A 9117-nucleotide genomic window follows, 5' to 3' on the forward strand; every position below is an offset into this window, starting at 1 on the left:
TCCAGCCTCCTTTTTTCCAAAAGAAATACATATTTTTTATACTCCCTTCAACCTCTATCTTTATATCAAATCATAATTACAAAAGGAGGAATCTTGAAAATAAGTAAAAAAAAATAGATCTATGTTTTTCTTCCACCTTCAATGTTTCTTTGTGAACTTTGACCTTATTTTTCGTGACCACCGTACTGAAATTGTCACCACCGTACCAGAATAATTGCACAATACCTCTACATCTTTTACAGCAGGGTGCTATTTCTTCACTATCTCTTCTCAAGTTTATGCATGCAACAACATAAGAGAGTAAGAGACAGACATTAAAAGATAAGTACAGATCTGGTTTGGATTTGTGAATTTTGTTTGCTAAATATGTTACACATGTATCTGAATTTGTACATACTTGGTTTTGATTTTATTTGTATCTGAATTTTGAAATGTTTACATTTCTCCCAATATTTTAGTTTCATCTATAATTTCAGACATTTTTGACGCATTTTCTTTCATCTGGCTATTGGTTTGTGTTACATATTTTGATGAATTAACTTTGTTGATAAATTAAGCAAAAAACTCCTTAAGCTATATGGATTTGTTTTTTACTTTTTGCATTTCTCTTAATTTATTTTCCCTAACAGAAGTTGTATGACATGATTTGAAAAAACATTTGTGATTTTCTAGATCTAAAAAATCATGTTTAATTTTGTTTTTACAATAATAAAAAATATCATGTATCATTTGTTCTTTTACATGACATAAAGTAATTGTAAAAACAATGAATGCATAATATTTTTATTTCCATATCTGCAATTTCGGTAGAAAAACATGTGAACCAGACATTTGTTTTTAATATATAATAACAAAAAATAGTGCTTTTTTTACAGTAACTTTTGTTGGATCTCTAGAAATAGCTCTGCATAAAAATTTACCATTTATGTTGTGTTTTGAAGAAAGGAAAAGAAAAACAGTTTCATTAACCTCAAGTCACATGACATGGATTTATCTCCTAGTTCATCTATGGTTTGCAACAATTTTTTTCTACCACACCTTAAACAAAAAATTTAATGACACTTATCAGGATTTTATTATCATAGCTCTTTTTATAATATTATTTATTATGATAATTTTTTTTTTCATCACACATCAACTTTTTCTCAAAAAAAAAAAAATGAATTTTTTATCTATTGTTATTTAATTATAATTAATGGTTATTTTTTAACCAAACAAAGTAAATATAATTTTTCATCTCTATGCACGGAAAAAAACTTAAACCTTTCCTTTGTTGGTTTTTGTTTTTTCTTCTCCACCTTTCGGTAGTTACCTTTAAAATTCATCACTTTTTAAAATTAGTTTTCCATCTATTGAGGATTACCTTTATATGTACCACAACCATAACTAAACTCTTTTCTTCCTTTCATATATAGGTTTATTTTCTAACAACAGTACTTGTTACAAACTTATAGAAGTGAAAAATACATTTTCTGGTTGTTTTTCATCATATATTTCGCCATATGTTTCTTTGATGTTTGATGGAGAGATGAGAACATTGTTCAACTTTCCTACAAAAAAACATTTCCACAATTAAAAAAAATGAAGTTGAAGATGACAATGACAAATAATGAGATTAACAACAACAAAAAACATGATAGAGTGTAGTAAGATCTATAACAGTACATTGAAGAATATATATTTGTACATTTGAAGAATAGATTCATGAGCATTTGATTTTGTAACACAAGAAAGTATTTCTATGAATGAAAGTAGAAATGTGTCCAAACATGTATTTTGTGTAAAAAAAAAAAAAATCTTGAACTCTTGTGTAGACAAATTAGTTATATATGTTTTTCAAAACAGCAAGAATTCTAAAATCCAATAGAAATGGAAGAAAAAGATATAAAAGGATCATTCACTTACCCATGTTTTCTCATCATTTACTTACTTTACTTTTCTTTTCACTTCCATGTGCTTTTCTTCTTGTTTTATAGTTTGCTGGAGACACAGGAAGATCATTCAACACTCTGGTAAAATATATGAAGTAGAGATATTGAAGATAAGATGTTGAGAAAAGACAAAAGCTAAATAATGAAAAGTGGGAGAAAAAGTGAGTGAATACATTTTATGTGGAAATAGAGTATCTTATAGAAATATAGGATTTGAAATAAGTGAAGAGGGGGAAAAGAAAATTTGAATTTGAATTGACATTGGGAAATGTAATAAGAGTAAGGTATTGGATTGATGTAGTGTCTGATTTTCAGACTATTGTTGTAAAAGAGACTTTTTTCATTTCCCTTTGAACCGACCTCTCTTCTGTTTAGTTAGCATGTAATATAAATGGTTCTTTAAAGAGTAAATAAACTAAACTGATTGCTTTTTGTACTTATATGACATCATAGTAGTTAAGTGACATCATTTAGTTGGAAAAAGTAAATTTAAGACAAAATTTACCCTTAATAGTGAGATGTGGCAGCCAACCATTGATGGGCAAAAGTAAGTTTTCCACAACATCTTCTCTTCTTATATAGAGGCAAGAGAGAGAGGGCCACATAGGCTGAGCGAACCGAGTACTAGTAGACCCCATCCTAAGAAAAGGCTAATCCCTCTAAGCATTCCATGAATTCAATCTCCAAGTCTTGCTCCCAAACAAAAAAGGGTCTACGCCACCTCAACTCCGACTCCCAAACTCCATCCAAATATATATTTTACTAGCTATTTTATTAAATGAAATCATTTAATAAACTTTATTTTATCACAATAATACATCTAATAATTTCCATAAATAATGTACATATGTTTGGACAACATAATACCAGACGAGACATAAGTAATTATATATTGGTAGAAGAGACAGAAGCATACTATATGATAAGGTAGGATTATTGGTAGATTTATAATATATTAGCAAAGAAGGATTTGTGAATGGTTTAATTCTTCATTCAAAAAAATGAATGGTTAATTTTTTTTTTTGAGAGAATGAATGGTTTAATTTATTTTGCTACACTTTAGATCAGGTAAAAAAAAGGGAAGAAGAAAACAGAGCACCTTGGAGCACTTTAGCAGCATGGATTAATTGCCACTATTTATTTTTTTATCGTAAACTATTTTTTTTTGAGTCAAGTTATCCTGATCTTTTGAATTTTTATGTGCTGCTGATTAACTTCTTCTCTCTTTTAATTTTTTTAAACCATCTCTTAACGAACTAACAGAAAAAACTGGCTCACCAATTGTATACAAGTTTTATTTAGTTTCCACTCACCTAACATTAGTTTGTCCTTTTTTTTGAAAAGTTTATATATTCATATTAATTAATATACATTACACGTTATGACATATGAGAAAATTTATTAATAATTATACCTGAAAAGTAATATCAAATAGCATGTGTCATTTGCCATGTTGGTTCTAATGGTCTTTCAATAATGAACTATAAAGGTATTAATTCACACCCGTGCCTATAAATATGTAATTGATACTTCACATAGATTATTCATACATTTTATTGTTCTCTCTCTTTTCTTTTTGGTAGAATTCTTGTTTGCTCTCTTTATATTTGTAATGGCTCAAATAACATCATTTGTATCCAAATCACACTCTTTCCCACCGGAATTTAAAGCTGCCCCGGTTTATTTAAATGTTTCATCTCATGAGGCATTGGAAGAACACCACCATAGTGATAATTATCTAGCTTCAAATGAAGAAATACCCATAATTGATTATTCTCTATTATCATCTGATGACACTGATCAAAGATCTATTGCCCTTGAATTGCTTGGCCAAGCATGTGAGGAATATGGGTTCTTCTATGTAAGTTTCTCTATCGATCAAATTCAATTTTGAATCGGAAATTAGAGTGCAAAAACGTCTATACGATAGTATTTAACTATTTAGATTAATTTCTTGAACCTCAAATTTTTATATAAACAAGAAAATGGATATACAAGATAGTGATTGTGCTGGTCTACTTTTTAGAAAAAGTTGAATTATCAACAAAATTGAAGACAAAAGAGTGAACTTAATCTTCGATATTGATTTATCAAACACTTAGGTCAATTGTTTATTTATTTAGGTTGTCTGCTGTTAAAAACTTATCTTTTTATCTTGAAATATAATTTTTCTTTAATTACTTGTCTATAATATATAGTGCAACCTTATGAAAATTTAAACATTACAAGTTACAACATATATTGGGTTTAGGGCTTTAGGCCATGTGTCTGTTGGGCAGCCCTCATATAATAATGGTTTTTATTTATCAAATAGTTTAGTGATTAGAACTCACACATTTATCATATAATAAATTTTTAATATATATTTATTTGACTTCATATGTTCATGCAGCTGGTCATCCATCACATAACTCAAAACTGTTTTGAATGGAATCTCTGATTACTTTGATCCAACAACGATTGACGAGAGAAGAATCTACAGTAAAAAGGGCCCCTCAGATAAAATCCGATGGGGTCTAAATGCCAATAATGGGGAAAATAGAGAATATCTCAAAGTTATTGCACATCTTGGTAAAGCTTCTTCCAAAATATCTTGTTGCGAAATCACAAACATCTATACATATAATTTCAATTAAAATCTAAAATTTTATAAAATGTATTGTTGATATTTTACATGCGTTAATGCAATAAAAAGAGTTGACAAACGGGTACGGAATGCTTGTTTGAAAGCTAGTATTATAAAACAATCATAAATCGAAAAATGTTAAAAATGTTTTTTAATTAGTTTTGGAATTTCTTTAATTAAGTTGTAGATTTAAATTTAAATTTAAAAAAAGAAAAAGAGTTTTTAAAGGTAGATAGATTTATATAAGAAAATGTCCGAGCAAAGTAGCTATGGGGTACTAAGCTTTGAAACTTCCTTTATTAATAAGATGTTCCATTAATAATTTCACTGTACTTTTCGTCGTTTTGTGCATCAGCAAAACTATAGAAGAATATTACAAAGAAATGAGGATTGTTGCTGAGCAAGCAAGAGCAGTGTCAAAAAACTTAGGGTTTGATGAAAGCTACATAGAAAAAGCATTCAACATGAAGTCAGGTTTTGATGTGATGGCCATGAATCTTTATCCACCCAATTCTAAATCCAAGAGTAATATTGGCATCCCTAACCACACTGATCGTGGCAGTGGCGTATCCAGGACCCTGGTTCAGGGGGTGCAAAAAAATTTGTGAATAAAACTTTGCAAATTCAATTAGTTTTGCATTGTCAAAGCTACTTTTCTTTTATTTTACTTACTATATTTTTAATTTCAATTTGAATTCTATTTTGTTTAAAAATAAATAAATTTGAATTATAATTAAATGTTTTTTTTTGAAAACATGGTATCTGACCTAAAGACGGACTAATCCGAAGAATCAATCCCACCATCCACTAAAAAAAAAATGCATCAGTATATAATATTGGGTTAATTATGTTTCTAGTCCCTATAAAATAGCGACCTTGTAAGTTTAGTCCCTACTTAATTTTAATAGCATTTTTAGTCCCTAATTTTGTTTTTCTGCACTGAGTATTAGTCCCTACTCAATTCAAATTTGTTTAATTTATGCTTAAACTCTTAAATTTTTGAACAATTTTTTGCAGACATGTTTAGAACATTACTAAAAGTTCGTCCGCAAAAAATTATTGCAAAATTTGATTTCTACATCCAGATTTTATTACTTTTTATCTTTAACTTTTGTCGTTTTAAAAAATTCATATTTAATTCATTTCATGTCAGAAAATTCTAAATTTTAGTAAACGAACCTTTCATAGTGTTCTAATCTTGTCTCAAAAAAATCGTTCAAAAATTTAAGAGTTTAAGGATAATTAATCAAACTTTGTTTTTTTTTTTTGGTACAAATCAAACTTTGTTTTAGCAGGGACTAAAATTATAAGTAAATTTTTTTTATAGGGACTAAAAATGCTATTAAAATTAAGTAGGGACTAAACTTACAAGGTCGCTATTTTATAGGGACTAGAAACATAATTAACCCTATAATATACTATAACACACAATGAGTATACATAAAAAAACCTGGCCAATGCATATATGGATGGCTTATGCTCTATAGTGCTAGTCGATCAAATAATAACTATCTTCCAACTTTTTAATTTAATTATCCAAAAGAATGTTTATAAGTTATATACCGTTAGAAAAAAGAGAGTTATATATTAGTAAAAAAAATAAACATCTCTTAGCCCAAAGTAACATAAACAAGCAAGAAGCTGGTTGGCCCAAACCCATAATAAAATACAACCCTAATTATTTAAAGAAAATAACCGCCACCCTTCATCTTCTCTGTTTCTTTCATGTCTTCTTTTCCGCCCCTTTCACTTCTTCTTCCAACGTGTGAACTGCCAGTGCCAATCAAACTTTACTTTCTTTTCTTCATATTTTTATTTCTTTATGAGAGAAGTAGCGAATGGGTGCAAAATGAAAATTTCAGGGTGTGCAAAGTGCAATAACTAGAAGGTTATCCGGGTAAATCTTGAAAGTTCAGGGTGTGCAGGTGCACACCCTCACTTGCATGTAGATCCGCCTCTGGCGTGACTTGAGGAAGTGCGTTTTCAGAAAGCTGTTTTGGTTCGTAACGTACGTTTGCAGAAAGTTGTTTATTTGAAAAAGTGTGTTTGCATACAAAGAAGAAGACTAGAATATTGTGCTGTTACGGTCAGGGGCGGATCTACCCTTGCACCAGCGTAGGCAGCTGCACACCCTCAACTTTTTATATTTACACCAATAATCCTAGTTTAACTCATTTTGCACACCCTCAACTTTTTAGCTTGCACCAATTGCACTTTTCTATCTGCAACTCTCATGTCATGATAATAAGCTATATTCAATAGGTCAGTGCACTGCACATTGGTCTAGTCAAAATACACTCAGTGTATGTATTTGGAATTGTTTATTATACAAATGAAATTAAAAACAAAACATTCTTGAAAAATGACCATCAGTTCGAACCTCCTATATAAAAGCTCTAGCATTGATCCTTTGCCACTAAGCTAGAGAGGTAGACGTGATAATAAACGGTACTAAGTAAAATATATCCGAACAAGTGAAATATACAAGATATTTAATATAAATTTTGTACATTACTATTGGTATATATTAGTATAATTTACTAAAAACATTGTCTCGCGATATAAGACCCTTTTATGTTTTTTTTATAAGACATTTTTCAAATTTTAAAGTGCATTAATTTTTACTTTATCAATATACCTTTATTTATATTACATAAATTTCTAGAATATATAATAAATACTTATGAAAATATTAACCACTTCTCTCTAAATGATAAATGTGTAAAAGAATAACAATTATTAACAAAATTAATAGAACAAGTAACTTTCTTAATTCTCATGTTTTTTCTTTTTCACAAAAGAGTTCTATATTTAAGGAGGGAAGTAGTACAACAGAGCTCCCTATTTTAGAGCTTAAAAGAATCTTATACATGTTTATTTTATAATTTATTCCACCCAAAGAAAATGCAAAATAACTAACACAATTAATTCTATATCATTTCATTTTAACAAAAATCATTTATTTTCATATAATTTATTAAGTGGTGTCCAGAAATGTAAAGAAAGATGGTGCTTCTATTGCTACTATTCTCTATAGGCATTCAAGTGTGTTTTTTTTTTTTTTAACAAACTTCATAATGAGGGTGTTTGTTTAACTTAGTGCCAAATATGCAAATCATCTATCATTTTAGATGCTCTAACTTGACTTTATATTAAATTTTATTATTCTAATTCTAATATATTATATAGGATTAATAATATTAATAATGTTTTTTTCCTTAAAAAAATATTAATATATTTTTAAAATAATTCGCACCCCCTGACCTAAGGTCCTGGATACGCCACTGAGTCACGCTATATTCAGAAATTCAATTACGTTAACAAAAACATAACTATCTAAAATCTGAACCAAAGACAATCTGTGTAAAACGCGCTCATTTGGTTTCTCACAAAAGCGGTGTAAAATGATCTTTGTGTTATTTATTAAAAAATATGATTTACTTCGTTCTCATTATGTATCTTGCTAGCAAAATAGACATGTTTTACAACAATCTTTTCACACATGTCGGAAGTGAATCCTTCAACTTTGTTGTCTCTGGTTCGAGACATGGCATGGGAAACATAGAAATTTGTCACAGATGTGCTAATAGCAATTTTCTACGAGCTTATAATGTTTTTTTGATATGCTATTTTCCATAGGGCGCACGACTGTGCTTCAAATGACGCATGGCCGTGCGTGCCTTTCCAACTTTTGACAATCCGAAGTGTTCAGAGGGGTGCACAGTCGTGCATGTTTCTACGGTGATGAGGCACACGATCGTGCTGCTGCTTTATGGCTTTTTCATTGATATTATTTCTCTTTCTTGCCTCTTTATCCTTGTTGTTGATCCAGTACATTGTTTCTCTCTCTCTCTCTTGCCTCTTTATCCTTGTTGTTGATCTAGGTACATTGACCCCAGAGCTTCCGCAACAATACAAAACAAAATGATGATAGGGGATCGCGGTGTTTCAACCTCCTTCCTGCAATAAATACTCTTTTTTAAACATTAATTCTCTTAAATATAAGTTAAAACTCAAGTTAATCTCATCATTTAAAAATATATTCCACTAACTTATATGGATTTCACATGAAATTGATGCGACTCATACAATATTTAATTGAAAGAAGTGATCAGTTGGGGGAGAGAGAGAGAGAGAGAGAGAGAGAGAGAGAGAGAGAGAGAGAGAGAGAGAGAGAGAGAGAGAGAGAGAGAGAGAGAGAGAGAGAGAGAGAGAGAGAGTTTTTTCTCTCACCCCATAAAAGTAAGAGTAGTGATATTTGAACAAACATTTTAGACAACTTTTGGTACAACTTCTTTTTTCTCACTTTTGATTGGTCAAAAACAATGGAGAGAGAAAAAGGAAGAGAAAGAATAAAAACATAATGTGATTATGAGAGATAAAGTTGTCAAGAAGTTGTCACAAAATGTATGTACAAATATCATTTCTCTAAAAGTAAATAAGGTTTGACTTGGTTTGTAACATTAATGTTTTAGTTAGATCCGTTAAATTTAAGGGTATGGACAACAACTAAAATATGAAACACACAATGCAAGTAACCATTTGAAACATTTTAATCTT

At 29.7% G+C, this 9117-nt stretch overlaps 1 pseudogene; it reads left to right on the plus strand.

The window, feature by feature from the left end:
• The first annotated feature begins 3543 nt into the window (after positions 1–3543).
• On the plus strand, positions 3544–5165 carry LOC146952965 (2-oxoglutarate-dependent dioxygenase 19-like; annotated as a pseudogene).
• The last annotated feature ends 3952 nt before the right edge of the window (positions 5166–9117 follow it).

The sequence above is a fragment of the Medicago sativa genome, chromosome 1 (genome assembly GCF_051527215.1).
Source record: "Medicago sativa cultivar Bolivia chromosome 1, Bolivia_mono, whole genome shotgun sequence".
Classification (NCBI taxonomy): Eukaryota; Viridiplantae; Streptophyta; class Magnoliopsida; order Fabales; family Fabaceae; genus Medicago; species Medicago sativa.